Consider the following 23,611-nt stretch of genomic DNA (forward strand, 5'->3'; position numbering starts at 1 on the left):
CAACTTACCAATTTTATTCCGACTACTTGTTTGATAAAACATTTAAATCTCACGTGTTCATACAATTTATTTATTTATATTTAATTTGCTTGGAATAATCTTGTTGCAATTTACAAACAAAAAACAATAGATTGCATCTCAGATTTGCAACATTTGCATAGTTTTGGAAATCATTGTGTTAAAACAAAATTATTTGACTGACGTTTTTTTTTGCTAATTAACAGACTAGTATACTTACATACTGTGTTACATACCTATAATCTATTGAAAATATTACCACAATAATACGAAATATGCTTGTATTTTGGTTACCTATAAATTGGTAAAACTATATGCGTCGGAGAAGGTACTTGATGTAGGTATACGCTTATACTTCTAAGCCTTCCTTTTATTAACCGACTTCAAAAAAAGGAGGAGGTTATCAATTCGGCCGGTATGTTTTTTTTTTATGTATGTACACCGATTACTCCGAGGTTTCTGAACCGATTTACGTGATTCTTTTTTTGTTCGATGCGGGATGGTGTCGAATTGGTTCCATAAAAATTTTATTCGGATAGGCCCAGTAGTTTTTATTTTATGAGCATTTTTGTCTGTATTTGTAAATGTTGCAAGTGCAAGTTTGAAGTCGGTTGTTTTTAACGCAGTTATTACTTGTTTGTGTATTTTTCAATAAATTTATATATTTCCTATATCTATAAAATATGAATAACGTTGCGATAACGTTCTGTAATTTAAATAATTAATTTAAACTGATATTATAAACAATAGAACAATTATCAAAGCTGCAGATATAGCCAATTAAAATAATACAACTGCATACATTAATAAATAATGCATTTCATAGTACACAGTCTTATCTAAATGAACATTTGTATTATATGAATTATGTTCAATCTTCATACATTATGTATTTACAATAATTATGACCCTTCCTTTTACGCTCCGCCACGAATCTTAGCTTTGCGATAAAATCAACGACTGTAACATGGCATAAACAACCTAATTCCATATAAATAGAGTCTAAAATTAATTCTTCATCGTTGGATATGAGGCCTTGTTCAATGGAGATAAATACCACCGCCCTTTCTTGCAAAAAAGTGCATACAAAACCACATGATAGTTGATTGGTGCATTAGAAAGCCTGTTCCTGTCCATATTATATCATGAATAAATAAAATTTGTAGGCGTACAGTATTATGATTTATATTTTAATCATTATCATAGTTATACCTTATACCTACTTTGTATACAATTATTATAGTACCTACTTTGTATACAAATATAGACAAAGTTGTTTATACTTCAGCTCTTCACAAATAAATAACTTTCATATAAAATAAACTATTTCAGAAATAATTATTCTGCTGCTATTATAAAATTCAAACATACATGAACATAAAGGTACAAAGTGATTAAACTTTATCGTTTATCAATCACAGGTCCGCATCAAAATGTTCCAAATAATTAGGTTACCAAAGTTTAAAAAGCTACGTTACTCCGTTACAATATATCAAACCTATACATATTAACATTGGTTAGTTAAAAATATCAAATCACGCAAAAATCAATCGATACGATTATCTTTTTATTATATGTTTGACAGCGTAACATTAAAATAACAAGTCAACATTAATTTCCTGTCCAAAAAGATATATTATAATTGGACAAGCGTTTAATTTACATTGAGAATTGAGATATGAGATATATCATATCATATTATCAATACATTTTTCTATAATTTAAAAATATAAACAAAACATATTGTCATTTATTATTTCTATTTATAGATGTTTAGGGAGCATATAATTATGTTGAAGTAAATAAAAAATAGTACATAAAGAAACTATTATTAGGTTGATAGGAAATTACTATTTATCACAAGCTGCTAGTAAAGTTATAACCAATTTTTTCTATTAAATACCTACAACATGCGTCATATCCACGCCAGCCCTAAAAGAAAAGATGGAGATTTTCTTAAAAACCACGACATTTTTTTTTGAGTGTGCTAGTTATTAAGTTTAAATTAAATTGAGCTTATAGCATAACCAATCACAAAATCCTCCCAAACTTAATTCACGATTTGTACAATCAGAGTGTTAATATTTTTAATTATGTATATACCTATCAATCGTGTCTAGGAAACGGCTAAACACCGCTAAGCCCACACCATTTCGGACAACAGATGCCACTGCTATCTAGAAAATCTGATCACGTACCAAATACTATCAACACGGACAGACCAAAACAAATTTTAGCACAACCACATAAGGTTGAAGGTGTTCTAGCATGCAAAAATAAAGGTTCGCACATAGACGCGACCTTGGCCAGCAGGGAAGCGTGGCATATTAATAACGTCTCACGTATGCAATCACCGTTCAAGAAGACATGAGCAAGGTGGAAGAAAGGGCATGGAATGTCAATTGCGACCAAGGCCGCCAACAAAGTATTACCCGGCCAATTTGTAAAACAACCACCGGCCATCAATTCAGCCGTCGAGCGCGTCCTTCTTTATTCGCTAGCGTTGGAACGTTAATTGCTCATAGTAAATACGGTGATGACTTCTCTTAGATGGTAAATATATCTGTTTAGGTACAACCGAGGTCGAGATGCTTTTGTGAAATGTCAAGGGTTTTTTCTATCATTAGTTGATGGAGGTATGATTGCAGGTAGATACTGTTTTGTTTTTTAATGGCGTGCCGTTTTTCTCGCTGTATATTATTATGCTAAATAATTTATTCTAAAACGATTATTTTAGGCTATAAGTTTATTTCAGGTTATCCAATTTTCCGTATATTCTGCAGATACGTACTTACCCTCTCTCTTGAAATAAAGAAAACAACAAAGTTATTTATTCATACCAATACAAAAAATTATTTGAATGGAATATTTCAAAGACTGAAAGGTTATCAAGTGCGTCAATAATTTTGACTATGAATTTTAATTTGCGATATCGAAACCTCAAATTGCTTTGATTCAATATAATGAAAATCTGAATACACTTACCCCTAATAAAGTTCATGGACAGTTAATTAAATATCATAATAATACAGTTAAAAAAACAATTCCCGTCAAATCTCACAAGGCGCATTTAACGAAATAATTGACTTAATAAAGATCTTATTCCGAGATAATTATACTTTTAAATTAATCTCTGGAAATAATTGAATTACCTACATCGAAAAATGGATTGTGTGTATTTTTAAATTAAAAACCTCATAAGATGTATTATTACGACCGGATTCAAGCAGTTAGATGTTATTGCTTACAGCTTCATTTAAATACAAGATGGTACGGACGATCATTAAATTTATATAATTATTGTATTGAAGCTTAATTTCTTTACAAAAAAATCGTTTTCACGTTTATTTTTTATATCTGGGAACATCTACTTAGGTATGTTAAGTTAACAAAATTATAATTTATAATCTAATGGTGTTCACAATTTTTCAGTGACATCTATAAAGTTAATCGCACTGGATCGTGGAAATAGTACCTATATAATTTTTTTTATTGTTTTTAGTTATTTAAATTTAAAACGTTTAATTCTCCTACTAAAAATAAAGAACAGTTTAACCAATTGAGCCCCGAGCGGCCCGATCTGACCACGACACAATAGATTTTCTATTGTATTTGTGATTCCGGGGGCCATGGGCGTAGCTAGCCATGGGCTCAAGGTGGGGCAACAATAAAAAATAATATGTAACTAGCAACTGTATGTACCAAGTAGGTATGTACCCAAAGTTATATCCAGGTCTTCAAATTTCCGAAGGCATTCGCGAAGGCACTCGCGAAGGCATTTGCGAAGGCACTCGCGAAGGCATTTGCGAAGGCACTCGCGAAGGCATTTGCGAAGGCATTCGCGAAGGCATTCGCGAAGGCACTCGCGAAGGCATTCGCGAAGGCATTCGCGAAGGCATTTGCGATGGAATTCGCGAAGGCATTTGCGATGGCATTCGCGAAGGCATTCGCGAAGGCATTCGCGAAGGCATTCGCGAAGGCATTTGCGATGGCATTTGCGAAGGCATTCGCGAAGGCATTCGCGAAGGCACTCGCGAAGGCATTCGCGATGGCATTCGCAAAGGCACTCTCGAAGACATTCGCGAAGGCATTCGCGAAGGCATTCGCGAAGGCATTTGCGATGGCATTCGCGAAGGCATTGGCGAAGGCATTCGCGAAGGCATTTGCGAAGGCATTCGCGAAGGCATTCGCGAAGGCATTCGCGAAGGCATTCGCGAAGGCATTCGCGAAGGCATTCGCGAAGGCATTTGCGATGGCGAATAAGTGTAAAGTAAAAAATATCAGTGAGTTGTAGAACGTGTAAAACAACAAAAGTGAAATTGGATAAGTTAGTGGGGTACTATACTCATTTTTCTTACAGTTCATGTAACATATAAACCTCAGCTATTTTCTTTTTTCGTGTGTAATTCGTTATTCGAATTATTCTTATTCAAAACACCTAATAAGGTGTTTTGAATAATTTTTGAACAATAGTTCACCTACCACACCACGAAATAGATCCAAAAATCTTCAGCCGTTTGGTCGCTGGGCATATGACACTTGTTAGGTGTTAGTCAGTCAAAAGAGATAGTAGGTACTTACTTCAATTTTTAGATTTGGTTAGGTATCTACCTACCTTCCAGGTTAAAGCTAGAGTGGGGCAAGTGCCCCACCCTGCCCCACCGTGGCTACGCCCATGCCGGGGGCAAGACAATCACATACGGTCTACATCCAATTGTTTTTGAGGTTTTGCGAGATACACACGAGAATTGATTTATATATTTTATATAATGTCAATCAATCAAAGAGTTAATTTGAATATATGTCACAAAATATTATTATATCTCGTTAGATACCTATCTAATAGGATGTTATTAAACATGCATTCAGCTTTAAAGCCGACGCTGTCTTGCTTTTTAAGTTCATACTTAACTTATATATTGTGTATCAAATCAAAGATGACTTAACAATTACTATGTAACAAATGTAGAAAACTTAATTTGACCCATTTCCTATTGTCCGATTGAGTTGTGCAATAACATTTAGTTGCAGGTAGTAACAATGCATTCTTACTACGACCTTTCCAAAAGAAATGATTTCGCGCTATTACAACTACAACTAACTTTTTGAATAAAAATTAAAAAAGGTTAATATTTCACGCCGCAAATACTATCCAATATAATAAGCGCAAACCGCTCAACCAGTTTGCATCAATCAATGTACGTTTTCCGTCCTTTCTCAGCGCATCCTTACCTCTTGTAACCAGACCTTGGAGTGTCTTTACCAATTTGAGATTATCTTAATGTTCACTTAATTCGCAGGCAGAATCTAAACAATTCTTAATTATCCTGTCGATCAGCTTGATTGCTACGTACATTCATGATCATATGCAATGTTACAAGGTTAGTTTTGTTATTAATTACACTTTAGATTGAGAAGATTCGATAAGTTTATAAGCTCGTGGTTATGACTAGAGTATTTTTTAAATAAATTTAAAAAAATATGAATGAAAAAATGTGAATCGTACATTTTTATTTGGAGATTCGAAATATTTTGATTGAAGTGACTTTTAAATTAATAGGTAGAAGATAATGTTTTGTTAGACAAACATTTGTTGAAACAAAAATTTTGTAAGTATATTAATTAATTATTAAATCTATTGAATTTGAACAAAATATACCAGTATTATTTTTAAATTATGTTTGAAAATGAAACTAAAGCAAACATATTGTATTTTTCTTCCCAAATTTTACATGTTAGTGATAAAAACCGACTTCTCTTGCTAGAGAAAAATCCTGATCAAAAGATCGTTGTCCTTTCACCAACTAGGACATTCTTCATTTATCAAATTAAAAAGCAGAAACAAATTATACATCATCATACAGAGAACACGATTGATTGTGGCATTCCGACGTTCCTACAATTACGAACCATTACGTCGCTTCATGCACAAGGCCAGCATCGTGTGAAGTCTTCATGTGACAAGGAAACTAACGTCTATCGAAATTACATCAAGAGCAAGATAAATCGCATTAAATTTGCATTCAAAAAATGTCTTCTGAATAATTGTTATGGAAAGCTTGAAATAAGCTTAAAGCATTAAATGAGGCTGGAGTTAATATTCCTTCTGGTTTACAAATGTATACTAAACAAATGAATTACACGTCTTTTGTGGTACCTAATAAGAGAAATAAGTATAAGGGCACTTACGCACTAGCGGTTAACCGCGGGGGCGGCTAACCGCGCGGTTAGCCGCTTTCCCATTTTAGCAACCGCTTTTATGATTAGTGCGTACAATCATAAGCGGTTGCATATTAAAATGGGAAAGCGGCTAACCGCGCGGTTAGCCGCCACCGCGGTTAACCGCTAGTGCGTAAGGGCACTATCTCCTGATAGAGTTTAATAAATTTTAATAAAGTTATTTCTGTACGTATAAAGATACATTTAAAATATATTGTAATAAGCTAGGTATTAGATATTATGTGCTTCGTATAAATGTTGGTACTTTTGCAATTGCAATGCATCGAAACAGATATTTAAATAAATTATGACATTTGCATAACATTCTAGAAGATCATCTAATTAAATAAACGGAGTGTCTGCTTTAGCTTTCAAAATATGGAAATAAAAGTACATATAATAATAATAAATATCTACTTAAAATTGTAAAGGCTATTCCTAGAACGATGGATCATGTCTGAATGTAGTTTTCAATTGCAGGCCATATTATTAATCTGTGCCCTATTGTTGAGTCATGCAACTGTTTTAGTGTAATTCAAACATTATTTGCTATCCATATCCATTTGAACTTAAGCATCTAAAACCACCAACAAAAAACATAATTCCACATCAAAACAAGCAATGAATGAACGGTTTCGCTATTATAGTGTTATCCCATTTCAATTTGCGATTGTTTTTATGTCCGCCATTTTTTATGTTTTCGCACGCACACATACATTAGCGTATCCGCCCTGTACCAAAGGAAGGTCAAAAAGATTTACAGCCTTTTGTGTTATATCTCTAAATACTTGCTAGAGTTGTGTACTATTCAATGTACACGTTTTATAATCGTCAATTGATATAAAGGGCCTTTGGGTGAGGTAATTGAATCCATGAATCGTAATGTTTTTGTAAATATAGAAAAAATATTAAAATTAAAAATTAGAATGTGTAGAGCTCAGAAGACAATAAATTATATTGCTCAAACAATTGATATGACATACCTTGATTAATTTATTAGTGGAGGAAGTGACGAAGTTCTACATATTTCTAGATTAGATTTGCTTCTTCTACTGGTTCTTACTATTTAGCATTTTTCTTTAAAATTAATACAATAATTTAGCAGCAAAATATATAATAACAAAGAACTCTCTGGACCATCTTAATAAGAAATCAAGTCGATAGATTTTAATCTTCCATTCCAATATTGCTGAACTTTGTTTCTTATTACACACATTCATATATTTTGATAAAAAAATTATATACGCGCTTCGAAAGGCATATAAGTTAAAATTGCCAAAGCAATTTAAGTAATCACCATACTTGGAAAACAAAATCTCTATTACCGCAAAAGGGTCAATATGACAATAAATATATGTATACAAAAAGACAATGCATGCCCGACCTTCGTGGATAAGTCAAATTCTTCATACTGCGTGGGCGACCGCAAAAACTATCCTATGACATTGCCGCGCCTTACAGCTACATGGTTCTATGTATATTGTTTTCAAGGTTGATTTAGGACTTTGTTATTTTATGTGTGAGCTCGAATGTCGGCTGGACAATTGCTTCAGCCCACACTTTTCAAACTTCGTTATTGGCTACACTGCCAGCGGGATAGCATACAGTAATTGATATTATAAGAACAATAATACAAGCGATAAAGCGACATTGATTCTCTAAATTACAATTTTGACATTTAACAATGTTCTTTACATTTTAATAAGAGTAGGAAGAGCAATTTTCTACACGCTTTGAACTTAAAATATGTGCACACTTAGTACGATATCATTCAAGAAGTAGGTAGTCTTATGTCATCCTACAACAATTGAAGTACAATAATTATGTCGACTGAGATACATGAATACAAAAGCATTACCTAAAACAATAACTTGTGTTAAAAATAGTTCTCTATCTGTATCCCAATGATACATTTAAATGATTTACCCATTACGGTGAAGATTTTGACGAATGCATGTTTGTATCGTGGCTTTATTAGTGAATTTTTTAAGACGTGTTCTATGATATATAAAAAAGCTAGATACGTTACCCGCTCTCTATTTTGGCAAGAAAAAACTCAGCTAAGTGCCCGAGTTTCACTTAGTCACGCACCATTCAGCGTCGTGGCTGGACGTTCTTTTTATATTTTAATCGGCAGTTGATATTACGAAGTACATGAGTGAGACATGTATTATGTCTCGTGCGTGAGAGTGAAAGAGAGAACAACTGTATTGGTGATAATGCGTTAGTAAGTAGGTATGTATTAATTACGCTGTTTTTTAGTGCAATGATGTTGGCGTATGCCGCGTCTAATAGTATAATAGGTCATTGGACGTGTTCATATTTATTCTTGCTTTATTGCTCTAGTTAAATTACAAGTTGAGACTTAATCTAGACATTGTAACAAACGGAAGATTTATCGCTAAATAACTGTAAATAATCAATATACCTGACCGCTAACAGGGAGGCCACAACTATTACGAGCGTGGGCGAAGAAATTTCGGCAGGTAGTCGTATGTAAATGAAACGCGGATCTTTTGTTTTGATCCACTGTTCTGGTCTGTTGCACTCGATCTCGCTTCTTTTGATATTATGCGCAATTTAAATGAAGAAGTATGTTTTATTTTGGTCAGTTGTAAGGTTTAGAAAATGAGTGTCTGTTATCAACCTACATTACAGTTCTCCAGCAGAGATTGCATGTCTGACTACCTACCTCCTCCTTATATGCAAAGGCCTGGAAAATCTTCCTTTTATTGTTTACTGGCCTAAATATAAAGAATATAGTACTGAATACAACACTACTAGAAGGGACTCTTCTCTTAATGAACCTAATAAAACAAAGCCTAGATTTAGCAAGGCTAGGTCTAAATAAAACGTTAAATGGATATGACCCCGGGCGACAGATGCATTAGTATTTTAGAATGAATTTACTACAAATGTAACCTACGTTAAATATTGTTTTTAAATGTTTCCATCAAGCAACTACAATTATCTATAAATGAAGGCAACGATAAGATGTTTATCAAAAACACGTTTAAGTATACATCATGACCTTCCTCAAAAGACTTCTGACTTATTGGAAAATGAGTGTCAGAAAGGAGTTCCTTCCATATAACCGCCTTTTTAAGTTCCTTTTCTTCGTCGTTTCCTTTATCCCACCCAGAACCCTTATTTATCCCCCTGAAATATAGGTATTTCTGGTTCGTAGATAGTGGTGATAGCTTGCCATCACGCTACCTATACCCATTATATAAAAAATATTCATGTGTTCCATAGTTGATTTTATAGGAAACGTTATTTATAACACACAATCAACAATGAACTTCGCACTAATAATAATTATACACAATGTTTGTGAGTAATGCAAAACCTATTGCTTAAATTCACACTTCAACTGATACTCATACATTTTACCTCTTACGTTTAAAGCAAGTAACGCCACAGGTATCAGCTAGCAAGGTATCATTCAGTCTAGTTATAGACATTAAATCACGACACAATAAGTGTTCATACAAGCTATATTATTACATTACTAGCGGTCCGCCCCGGCTTCGCCCGTGGTACCTACAATCTACATGTTTACGTTTTTTTTTTCATAAGAACCATCCTCGTACTTCAAGGAATAGATTCCGCAGCGCACGCGATGACTGAATTTTTATTAAGGAATTTTTAACACCTTGGGTTACATTATTGCATTTTTGGTAAGGATCTCTAATTTTTTTGAAAATGCAATATAGCCTATGTTGCTCAATGAAGATGCAGCTTTCTAATGGTGAAAGAATTTTGGAAATCGGTCCAGTAGTTTAGGCGTGAAAACCATACATACATACAAACCTTTCCTCTTTATAATATTAGTATAGAAGTATAGATCTGTGGTGTCTTACAAAGCTAGACAACAAGGCGTTACGCATATCTAAATGCTAGTGTTTTTTGCATGTCGATGTAAAGTTGTCTGCCGAATTTTTTGCGTTAGCCGTGAGTCGGTAATAAACTTTTGATATACTTCCCTATATATTGCGAACTGTCTCTCATATGATTATAAATAGTTTTTTATAGCTGTCTACACTTGAGTGTAATTTAACATTAGCAATTAATGTGTAGATCATATCTATGGTATAGGATCCGCTTAAATGAAAGATAAGTTTGTGTATCCGTAGTTGGAACTCTGAAATAGTGAATATTTATATTATATTTTTTAAATGTACGATCCCATGTTCCAGTGATTTTATGTCTAAATCTAATAAAATTTATCGCTTTATATTGTACACAGAGTAAACAAAAAGTGAATTGTTAAGGGTACTGTTTCTTTAATATAGGTATAATTATTAATAAATAACTGTCTATATACTACGTAATATGGATTTCTATTGAGGCTTTGCTCACTAGTCTGCTTAAACAATACTATAACAGACCATATTTTATTGTTCTTCCAAATATTTCTAAATCAAGTACCTAAGTAGATTTACGTGAAGCTACATAATTTTTTGCAATCAATAAAACATATTTTGCCCAGTTTCTATTTAAAGCAATTACATGATCGATACTATTAGAAAATCTTGACTAAAATAGTCTTTGAAATATCCGAGATGTACAATATTTGATGTTCTCAATGAACCGCTTGCATGGTAACAAAGCCTCGAAAGATTACGCCACAAACACCTTCTGTTCTGCAGTTAGGCCCTCTGTGGTAACTGAGTAACGTCCCACTTCAGTCAAGGTTCTAAACCAATCTCCATACTCATAATGATCCAAGAAATAAATTACCCTCAACGAAAACCAGCAGCTATGCCCTACAAAATAAGGTAAGTAATGGCGAAGCGTGTAAAACTAGATGATGCTTTTTCACTTCCCTACCAAGGTCCTAACGTGAGGCAGTGCACACATTTCACTAGTTCACAATGTTGTATGTGCATTCAATTGTGCATGCAATTTTGATTCTTATCAATGGGTAGTAAGATACAATTTTCATAATGCATCTATGTATGTTTCAGATTTCGGACTGTATCATAAAGGAGCGATAGTATTGTAATGTTACACGGCAGTACGTGTACTAGCGAATGTCACGTACCTCTGATTATACGTACTCTTGAATTTTTATTGTATTCTGGTATTTCAATCGACATTGAACTTCAAATGTATGACGTTAGAATTGAAAATGAAATGGGTACGGATGGTAACATTATAGTGTTATTTGCAGTAGAAGCCGCAGGGCAGGTCGTAGATAAGGTATCATTAAGATTAATGGTTGTGTGGGTAGTTGCAGACTGCAAATATTGGTGAAGCAATCTGTAAACAAAAACTTTGGAAATAAAAAATCATTAGACAGAAAAATAGAAAAAACAAAAAGAAAATTATAATTTTGAATAAGTAACAAACTGCTTAGTAACAGAAAATATAGTCGGAGATCATAAAACAATCAATAAAAATAGAAAATAAATACAAATTAATAAAATTATATTAAGAAAACATTACCTATCTTCCAAATAGTGCACACAAAAAATTTTATTCATACAATATCACCCACGGATAAGAAATATTATTATAATTATAATACAGGTAAGGACGATTAAATAAATATGTCTATGACATGTGTTCTTGACGGTTCAAAATGAATGCATTCTGCATCTAATTGGCTTAAAGGAAAATAAAATATAACATCGAAAAATATTATACTCATTTATCTTCGCAGTATATTTTGACCTCCGTGACCTATAATGCATATTATATATTTTACTAAGTTTCCGCCCGCGGCTTCGCCCTCGTAGTCAAAGAAAAACCCGCATAGTTCCCGTTCCCGCGGGATTTCCGGGATTGCGTCATTTTTCCGGGATAAAATACTTTTTATATGTAATGTATGCCTATGTCCTTTCTCGGGTATCAAAATATCTCCATATCAAATTTCATGAAAATTGGTTCAGTAGTTTAGGCGTGATTGAGTAACAGACAGACAAACAGAGTTACTTTCGCATTTATAATATTAGTATGGATTTACCTATATAATTTTTACAAATAATATGCTAGTAAGTTTTAAGCATCTAATCTCAGGAACTATTAGTTCAAGATGAATGTAAATTCTTGTGTTGGACAGTTGCTGAAAGCTGTGCATATGATAGATAAGATCATTCTTCTACCATTACGCAACAACAACACAATTCTTCAACATCAATGAAAAATTTTGGCAAAATATTCTCATTGAGAGCAAACGAAGTTTCATGCCTCATGCATCTACACAGGAGTACAATCGGTGACAGAAATAGCTTTTAAAAGTGCGCAACCCTAATGAAACTACGTACCTAGTGGGTACCTATCAGAACTAGTATAACACACGCTTCCGACCTGCTGCTTTACCAAAGCGTCCACATTATTAACACCATATAAATCCTCATTACAGATCATTTCTATATTTACATAAGTCCTTCAGAAAATTACCTGCAATGGTCGTAAATTGTAAATGCACTGCCAAACATTTAAACCTATCACGCAACATGTTGCTAGATTCTGTTCATCCGACCTTTAGATGTATGAAACATAGATAATTGAACAATAGACACGGCATTCATTAATTTTGCCCCGTTCACTTTTGCCGCGCTTTTTTTGGTGTAGCGTCCTCGACCGCATCCGCCTTGCTTCTAGCATTAGGTTTTATCGAAAAAAATGTTCATCTCAAATGTTTTGATGGACTCGTCTGGTTTGGTTATATTTTCGCATTGGCTATAAATAACATTTTAGTATTCATATTTCTTGATACCTAAAGATAGAGGTGTAACTCCCAATTTATGTTCTCTAACTTCCCGAAATAGTATATCACAGTAGTATTGAGTATTTTTTATTTATTTAGTATCTTAAAAAGGGTTTCTTTATATTGAACAACAAATGTGTTTACATTTCTTCAACTACTGCGAGAAACCCATAGAAACCCTATAGACCAGCATTAACTTAATACCATTTAAAGGCCTAAAGAATAGCTGTGCTATAAGTATACGTAATTGAAATTGCTCATGATATAAAATAAAACACTCAAACTTCTTTAACATTACCTCACTTTAAAACAAGCATATTTTTTTTCAATTCCTACTGCAATGAAAATGTGTAATGTATTCCGGTTTGTAAACGACCTTCTTCACTAAATGCATATAGGTACTTCCATTGTACTTGCTTTATCATCGTTCATCTTTCTAAAGTATAATTATCCTCAAGATTGCTATCATTTCCGCACATAATTTCATTTTATTATTTCCTTTCAATTATTTTGCATACCTTCCTACAAGCAATTAGATTTATTAACTTATTACAGGTAATTATAATGAGAAATTAGCTATTGCCTTTTTATGGCTCATTCAATTTTTAGCATCTCTTATTTTCCTTAATTTGTCAATAAATAGTCAATAAAAAAACTTAATTCAATACCATACCTAATCGGTCCATGTTCCCATTAAAGTAATATAGGCCCTAAGGTACCTTGTCCACCATTCTGCCCAGGCTGTATAGTGCATAGCACACTTCTCATATCAGCTGTACATGTTTCTTTTTGTCTCTTTGATTGATATTTCTCGTCGCCAACATAAACATAAAATCCTACAGCGAAACGCATAAAACCAAATTATGCAAATCTTTTAAAAGCCAATCATCGAGTTTGTCATTCGGACAAAGCCGAAAAAAACGTACACATTGAAAGCAAAAGTGATCTCAAAACAAATTCAGAGAACACAAATGATTGTAACAAAGGGAAGTTTTGTCCCAATTATTGATGCTGTAAATTCCCTATTCAGCTGTGCCTTGTTTGCATCATAAAAATTAGATTTGCCAAACATTGTTTGGACACATGCTTCCTTGTCCTTTTTAGCGTCATTTCGTTGAACTTATTTACATACGAAGGGTCCGCCTGTTGTCACTTTTACTAAAAAGCTGGGACAAACGCTCATAAACGATATTCTTGCCCCAATAAACGGATCGTAAAGTTTGTTTGCTTGTCGATGCCTTTGTATTGTGTTATTTGGTTTTTAAATATGAATTGTTCGTTAAATTAGTAAAGGGTACCGACGGATTGATTTTGAGCGGTTATTTTATATTTACTAGAATTGACAATTTCGTTTAAAAGTTTTTTTTATTTTATTTTCCAACAATGAATCTTTCAATCGAAACTATTTAGGATTTTAAGACAAGAGTTTTTGTAATGAGACAATCACTTTTTTTTTAAATAATAACTTTAATTCGTAAATCAGTCTATAAAAATAGAAACCTTAATAAGTACCTAATAACTAGGTTCGTAAACATTTAAAAAATTGAAATTAGACCACTTTATATATTTGATGATTAAGATCTTAAAATCCTAACTAATAATTAACACACCGTATAAACCGTAGATCTACCACAAATGTGACATGACTGCAAATAATAAAAAAAAACACTAACCTACTATCTCCTACTATATTTATTACACACAGTATAAAAATAAACAATTCATTTTTTTTCAGAAAACAAACACCGCCCAAAGAAAACAAAAGTATACCTGCACCAGGAACAAAAGCCTGTCATTGCATAATTACCGAAGACGATCCATAGAAATGTGAAAGTGAATGAGACCAATAAATTTAATGTTTTTGCTACCTATTTGCTTGTTTCTTTGATCCCGATTGAACAATGCATTTCAGTTGAAAACTTTCGCTTGTTCATTACAATTACTATGTTCTAACTTTGCAGTTTGCACAAAACAATTGCTCTATTTTTTATTGTTTATAAATTATTTGCTACCTTTTCTTGCTACCTTTCTCCTTTACATACCGCTCTGCGTTACTTTCAATTTCTACCAGTTTTATTGTTAGCTCATTTTACTTTTACAGCTGTGAAGATGTGAAAGATAAAACATTTTACTGCATATTATCTCAATTACATTTATAATTTTTTTGTATTATTAACGATTTTTTTTAATAACGCTCTAACTGTTGTTATGTCACGTTTAACACTACAGTCAAAATAAATTAAAATGCACTTTTAAATACTAAACTCCTCCGAAACGGCTTTACTAACTATAAGGATATACGGTAGGTCTGAGATTAGGTAGTTGAATTTGGTATATTTGTTGTTCTCGCAGAATGACGTTTGCACTCAGCGTCAGCAAAATCAATGAATGCATAATTACATAAAATTTTTGCTTGAAAAATATTTTATGGGGTTTAAATTTTGTACCGAAATATATCTGTCTATTTGTCTCTCGTGTTTATACATAGAATGCAATTTCACAATTTAAATATGAATAAAAATAGAATAATTGTTTTATTATCACGGCAATTAATTAAATTTGTTCCCAATGGATTTTATATTTCAATCATTAATTTATCATTATTAAGTATTTCACTACCTACTTTCATTCTCGTGAAATATTTCCACTATCGAATATCAATTAGGGTACTGCGTTATATTTTAAATCTCCCTGGCTTAGTGGTAAATGTATTTTTACAAATGTTAAGTTCTGGGTTCAATCACTATGCAAAATATAATAATAATGTTGTTGGTCAATACTTTTAAAAACAGAAAAAGTACCGATAATATTCAGACATCTGAGGATACCTATGCATCACAAGTATATTGATCCTGGGTGATATAATATATAACTATGCTTATTTCCATAGACCTGTAAAACCTAAAAATAGGTAAGTAACTTTACATATCTATCATCTAAATATTGTATCCCTTTCATAACTTTCCTAAAAATAATTACTAAACTACACTTAAACAAAATAATTATAATCTCTTTAACAAAAATTTTATAAACATTGCTGACACATCTCCATCACAGGGCTTTGAATTATCTTTGTGATAAGCTTAGTGGGATTTCGCTTTAAAAATTGCATTATCTCATCGGAAATGATGACTTATTACTTAAGCCCTATAGATATTATTTATTATGATATTATTTTATTATGTACTAATAAATATATAAATACAATCTTTCATATTAAAATGTAGGTACCGATTATTTACGTTCATGGTACGAGGTTAAAATAAATAAAAATATTTGGTCATTTCGCGGTTTTACCGGCATTACTGCGCTCATGTTGGTCTTTGCGTGATGATACAGCCTTCCTCGATAAATGGGCTATCTAACACCGAAATAATTTTTCAAATCGGACCAGTAGTTCATGACATTAGCGCGTTCAAACAAACAAAATGGAAGCTCTTCAGCTTTATAATAAGTAGTAATTAGTATAGAATGATTTACACATATTATCTCTTTTAGCCAAATACAAATTAAATCTTTCCGAAACAAACACTCAGTATTATTATATTATCCGTTAATAAACAAATGTAAAGATGACTGTTAAAGCTAGATAATCTAGTTTATCCTGCGTCACCTTTATTTAGGTGACATGTTAGACAAACACTTCGTTTGTAATCTTTTCTTCCTGTGTCTCATGTGAGCTGCGTCATAGCGTTCATAAAACTTGCCCAAAACAAGATTGTGTTTTAATTTTCCTGAGATTTTTCGTGCCGTAGTATCTGCGACTATGTTTTCGTTAAAAATAAATTTGATTAAACAATTCTGTTCATCATCCATTACCTACTTATATTAAATTATTTTTTATCCTTTCCAATCCCAGAAAGGTTAGTAAGGAAAAAAATGATAGATATGGTAAGAAAAATAAATATTTCATAAAATATAAGCAACTTAAATACAGCGCATTTAGACGAAGTTTATTTAAACACATCACTATTTCTTCACATAGCAAACTATTACGATAACAATTATTACCATAATTTATTGAACTTTTATTTTTTCTATTTACCATATTAAATTGCATAAAGATTTATCACTTGGTTACTTCATGGAAACGAGTTATGATAAAACCATCTAATAAATTAATGATAAGGAAATACAATAGTTCTATAATTCCTTGGATCCGTAATGAATAGATCTTATAATTTTATCTATACTAATATTATAAAGCTGAAGAGGTTGTTTGTTTGAACACGCTTATCTCAGGAACTCAGACAAACTGACACAAAACCTTAAATTTATTAACATGAGAAAAATGGTCGAAAACGGGAATTTCATAGATTATTTCACTGCTAAACTCCTTGCTACCCCTCCGCCTTTCGAGCGCAACTCGTGCTTAGCCACTTTTAATAAAATAATTGATAAATTAATTAATAAATGTCATGTTTTCTTCTCTCTCGTATATTACCAGCAAATATTTTTATTTAAAAGACATTTACTGAAAAAATCTTAAACATTGTGTTAAGTACTTTTTTCACAAATAATAGATGAGATCCATGAGGATTAAATAATTTATTAAAATTGATATTAAAAACAAACATAATATAAATATGCCTATTAAAAGCGTAATAAAATTACATAGCATCGCGCTCTATTGAACAAAGGCATCATACTTTTTAACAATAGCTAATAAACATAATTTAATAAGACCACTGTAAGCCTCACCTGTTGCTTTTGATGTGAAAAATTAGAATTCAGAATTAATACATTTATTATATTGACAAGTAATTGCCTTATTATAATATATTAACCATAAATTTTTCTTTAGACTGAAATTTATTAAATGACTATGTCCGAGGTTGTGTTATGTCAAATGTTAATAGATACGTTATCTAATATACAAAATTGTCGTGTCGTTTGTAGTTAAACTCCTCCGAAACAGCTGGGCCGATTCTCAAGAAATTTTGTGTGCATATCAGGTAAGAGAGAGTCCTGAGACTCGGACATCTATTTTTCATACCCCTAAGTGATACGAGTAAGGCAGATCAACGTTCGCCGGGATAGCTAGTAATGAGATAAACACTGAATACCATTCATCATCATCATCATCATCATCAGCCCATATACGTTCCCACTTTTGGGACATGGGCCTCCTATAGGGTTACAGCCCACCACGCTGGCCAAGTGCGGGTTAGTTGATTCTTCGACATGTCGGTTTCCTCACGATGTTTTCCTTCGCCGTTCGAGGAATGGTGATGTTACAACATGCGCAGATATATTGAAAAATCAATTTATTTCCTGCGCGCTCGCCTGGTCGCGAACTTCGGACGTATCGATTCGAAGTCCAAGGTCCACTGAGCCACTGAGCCACCACTGCTGACACTGAGAATAATATTATAAAAGTTTTTTTTAGTAACATGATTTAGAGAAAGTAGTATTATTGAATTGTGAATGTGCGTATATCAATAAGTGAATGCCTTTTGACTATATTGTTCTCTTAACAAGTAAAAGTATTAACTTAATAATGTAGAAGATACAATGTGCATTTCTCTTAATCTGTATTAATATCTAAACCTGTTTAAAAGAAAGGCGTGATAGTACCACTTATAGATAATTGAAGCCTGGCTAAACAGATTTTAATGATGTTTTTTTAAATATAGATTTACATGATAACTTTAGAAATTTTAAATCAATTAACAGGATCGAGATCTTTAAAGAATCTAGTTTGTTGTTAATATAAAACTATATGCTCAATGCTCATATATCTACATATTCTTAACAGTCCTCACTATAATTTCCTAGATAGATGTAACTTCTATCAGAAACAACTACCTTCATTAAAACGACCCGAAATTTTGTGGGTCATTTGGATGGCGGTTCTACAGGGGTCTTAGTACGCAATGACAAAAAGAAAAATGATGGTCAGAACGCTGATACCGGATACCTTAAGATACTATAACGTTTTATATTAGAGTATCTTAACATAAAATATTGTAGTATCTTCACCGTGTGTGACGCGCTTTAAAATGAAATAAAGATAGATAATAATCCAATTTTCTATCCTTATTATTCTGTTTCAACAGCAAAAAGGAATTCTTCAACAAAACTCTTTCATGAAATCCAAAATGAACAGATCTATGAAAATAAACCAAACTTATTGGCTTTTTCTATACCTAAACAACCGTAACCAACATCCAGTAAAATAATCATAATCTTAATTATATTATAGTAAAGAATAACAATGAGTATTTCATATACACTGCACCACTTTTAATATAATTATGATTGAAACTCAACACGTTGTCACGACGCGGCGTGGGAGAACCGACGTGATTTCATTATGTGTAATTGATAGATAAAATTTAAACGTTATTGTTGTAGAAAAACTGAATCACGGTTTTAAATACGTTAGAATGTGCATATCAAAGGGTATCGGGTCGATGTATTTGATTGATTTCGTTAAAAAATAGAAATAGGTAATAAATATAAAATACTGCAATCCAGAATTCCTTAAATTACGAGTTTGAAGGAATGTACTTCATTTTCTAGAAACAAGGAATAACAAAACCGGCCAAGTGCGAGTCGGGCTCGCGCACAAAGGGTTCCGTAGCAGCAAATATAATAAACTTATTATTTACAGTTAAATCAACCTATCTCAAAAACTATAAGAGATACTTTGATCAAACCAAAAATCGTTGAAAGAGTTAATTAGCATGCATCACCTCTATTTTTTTTAGAATTTTATACCCCGTAGTTATAAAAATAGAGGGGGGGGGACATACTTTTTACGACTTTGAGAGCTGATATCTCAAAAACCGTTCACTTTAAGAAAAATGTTTTTTAGAAAACTTTATATCATTTTAAAAGACCTTTCCATTGATACCCCACACGGGTATGTACATCGAAAAAAAAAATTTCATCCCTCAGTTACATGTATGGGGGGCCCCACCCCCAATTCTTTTTTTTACTATTTAGTGTCATATTTTTGTAGCGGTTCATACAACACATATTCCCATCAAATTTCATCACTGTAGTACTTATAGTTTCCGAGTAAATCGGCTGTGACAGACGGACAGACGGACAGACGGACAGACGGACATGACGAAACTATAAGGGTTCCGTTTTTGCCATTTTGGCTACGGAACCCTAAAAATGAATTAACTAAATCAGATCAGCCGTTCTCGAGTTTAGCGCTTACCAACACACCTCATTTTTATTATGACTAGCATAGAAGACTAGATATCCGCCCGCGGCTTCGCCCGATTTGTCTAAAACGTAATAAATTATATACTAAAACCTTCCTCTTGGATTTTCTAGAAACTTCATAACTATCATGAATATCAACATCTGAATAAAAGGTAATTTTTATTTTATGTTAAAACCTTTTGGCAAATAATTATTACAACATCGGAATCCTCAACTTTCGTATTAACATAAATGATCCTTCATGAATATTTATACAAAATTACCACACATACTAAACTAATATAAAGAGCATAAACATCAAAGACTTTTACGTTTAACTTTAAAATCACCGCTTCGATTTAATTGGCTGTTTATATTGAATTTCACTTTTAAAGGTCCTCACGATAATGTTCGAAATTTTATCGCATTTAACGATCGTTTGAATAACATTATAAAATTACCTATCTACTTATATAGAAATAAAATTAGAATGTCCGTTTGTAATTTCAAAATAAATTACAATTACAAAATATACTTAAGAAGTGGTATGTATGTAAAAAAGCGCTTGAGAAAGCTTTTAACTCGACTGAACTAAAAGACACTTTTAATACTATCGTTTTTTGACTCAATTCCCCGTTACTATAGAACAAACAGTTCTATTAAAGGTAATCTCATAACTTTGGTTCGTCTGGATTAAATGGTTCTTTCATAAGAATATGAGAGAGTTAGCAATGTAGAATATAGGTAAACCGCGATTCCTACACGGAATTTACGCGGAAAATCCTTCCCTAAAAAACATAGTCGTAGGCCGTAGCAAGTTAGTTTTAAATATTTGCTCACACGAATGAAGAAAATATTTTGTATTGAAACACGTGCAGCCTTCACCTATCGTTAACGGATTGACAAGCTAATGTATTCCTCAAGCAAAACACGCTGCAAAAAATAAATTAATTATCTAAGAAAAATCAGAAGGAATTTGTTTGGGATTTTAATTACTGGTAATAATTCATATTTCCTTATATAGTTGATAACATTATGTATGTTTTTTATTATACTCTCTACGCTACCGGGCTCTACTACCTACGATGTAATAATATGACCATTAGCAAATCTTATTTTTCATGTAAAAATACTCAAATATCCACAATAATTCTCACTGTAATATGACATGAAAGACGCACAAATAAAAAAGTACACTTAGAAATTAAAGACTTTTTAACGGATTTTAAACGCGATTTATTCATTATATTATTTTCAATTCCCATTTATATTACTGTATTTGTAGTAACTATAATGTCGTATAATATAAAAAAAATGTGTTACTGCGCGTGCAATACAATAGATCGCTTGTAAAATGTGCAATAAAACAAAATAGCGCACAATTACGTTCCGATTTACGCAAAGCTACCTACTTTTTACGTCATTAAAATTTTTCATAGAAGAAATTAATTGTACTCGTGTCGTTGTTGTGCTCTATTATAGTAAATACATGGTAATTTATTGTATCCAGTGTAGATAATTGCAATTCTCTGAACTTTGTCCCTACAGTGTAATTACAAACAAGCGAATAGCAACAATTTCAATTTTCCTTTATCATACGGCACTAGGATATAATAGTGAATATGAATATGTTGATAGAGGTTGTTTTGAGCAGATTGTTACATGGAGTATATATTTTAATATATTAGAAAACAAACTTTTGTAAACATTAGCAAGGGCCGTATTATGACCTCTAATTTCCAGACAGTTTACGCCGTGAACTGACTGTCAAATTCATATTATGAACGCAATAACCATGTCATAATAAGGACCCAGAATGGAATAAATACCAAAAGCTGTGCCTGTTAACAATTCGCATGTGATCTTCCGTATTATGGTCTACTAGCTTTTCGCCCGCGTCTTCGCCCGCGTTTTCAAAGGAAAACCCGCATAGTTCCAGTTCCCGTGGGATTTCCGGGATAAAACCTATCCTATGTGTTAATCCAAGTTACCCTCTATATGTGTGCTAAATTTCATTATAATCAGTTCAGTAGTTTATGCGTGAAAACCATACATACATATACAAACCTTTCCTCTTTATAATATTAAGTATAGATAAGAACTAAAGAAAAAGAAAGACTAATATTTTATTCGATTTATCACAAAGAACTATTTCTTAAGATGGTGTAAACTTTTACAATTGTTTGTGAATACTTATTGTTCTAAACTACCGAGTTACCGACATATTACACATACATATTATGGAGATTGACCGTTGTAGAATGTCTAACATATTTCTAAATACGCATTATGCTAATAAATCTTATTTTTAATTTGGTTTGATTATGTTTTCCTCATTCATAAAAAGATATTTTTATACGTAATACTACGGAATTTATTCATTGAATAGCTAATGTAGAAAAAAATTGCGAGATAATATTATGGATTCAACGCCAAATCGTCAAAAATATAGTAAACAGTTCAAGACTTCCATAATTTTTTCATTATAAGTAGCAAATTTTATTCATTGTATTTTCTAGGCTTATTAATAGCTATTATAAAATTAAGTTTATAATATTTTAAAATGAAAGATATTTCACGCTATAAGCTACATATTATTTCTTGAAATGAAATGAAATGAAATGAAAATTTATTTGTTTGAATTGTGGTTACAAAGTCCTTACAACAAATTTCATGTCCGCACAATTCGCCAAGAAATTGGCATACAAATATTTATATTATGCTTATTTAATTTTATAATTAAACTAATTAACGTAAATTATTATTTAAACAATATATTATTTACATTAGTTCATTAGATCATTTTAAATTATACCTAGTATAGCAATATCACAATTTTATTTATTACAAGTTGATTATTATTATTATTATTTTTTTACTACAAATCAATTAAATTTATACAAATAATTACAATATTATGTCATTATTTTGATTTTTGAAAAAATTCTTTTAAGTCATAATAACATTTTTCAATTAGCCAGGCTTTTAAACGCTTTTTAAAAATATTAAATGGCAAGTCCCTCAAAGATTTGGGAATTTCGTTGAATATATGTATACACATAACAGATGCATTTTTTTGGTATAAGGCCGTACGGCATTTAGGCATCAGCAGCCTTGTAGGGTCTCTATTGCCAAGTTGATATCCTTCTTTTGCAGATCTAAACAAATCCTTATGCTTCTTAGCAAAAATACAAGATTCTAGGATGTACAAACCAGTTAATGTTAATAGTTTGCATTTTTTGAAGAGTGGTCGGCAAGAGTCCATTGGGGACGCATTACAGAGAGCCCTAACACATTTCTTTTGTCCAATAAAGACACCCTTTACATTCGTTGAGTTTCCCCAAAACAGTATACCATATCTTAGCACGGACGCAACGTAAGCATGATATGCTGTCAGGGCAGCTTCATACGAAATCGTTTTTCTTAGTTTTCTTAGGGCAAATACGAACTGGTTAATTTTAGTACAGATTATTTCACAGTGTAACTTCCAGTTTA

Source organism: Colias croceus, chromosome 1, assembly GCF_905220415.1.
Source record: "Colias croceus chromosome 1, ilColCroc2.1".
Lineage (NCBI taxonomy): Eukaryota > Metazoa > Arthropoda > Insecta > Lepidoptera > Pieridae > Colias > Colias croceus.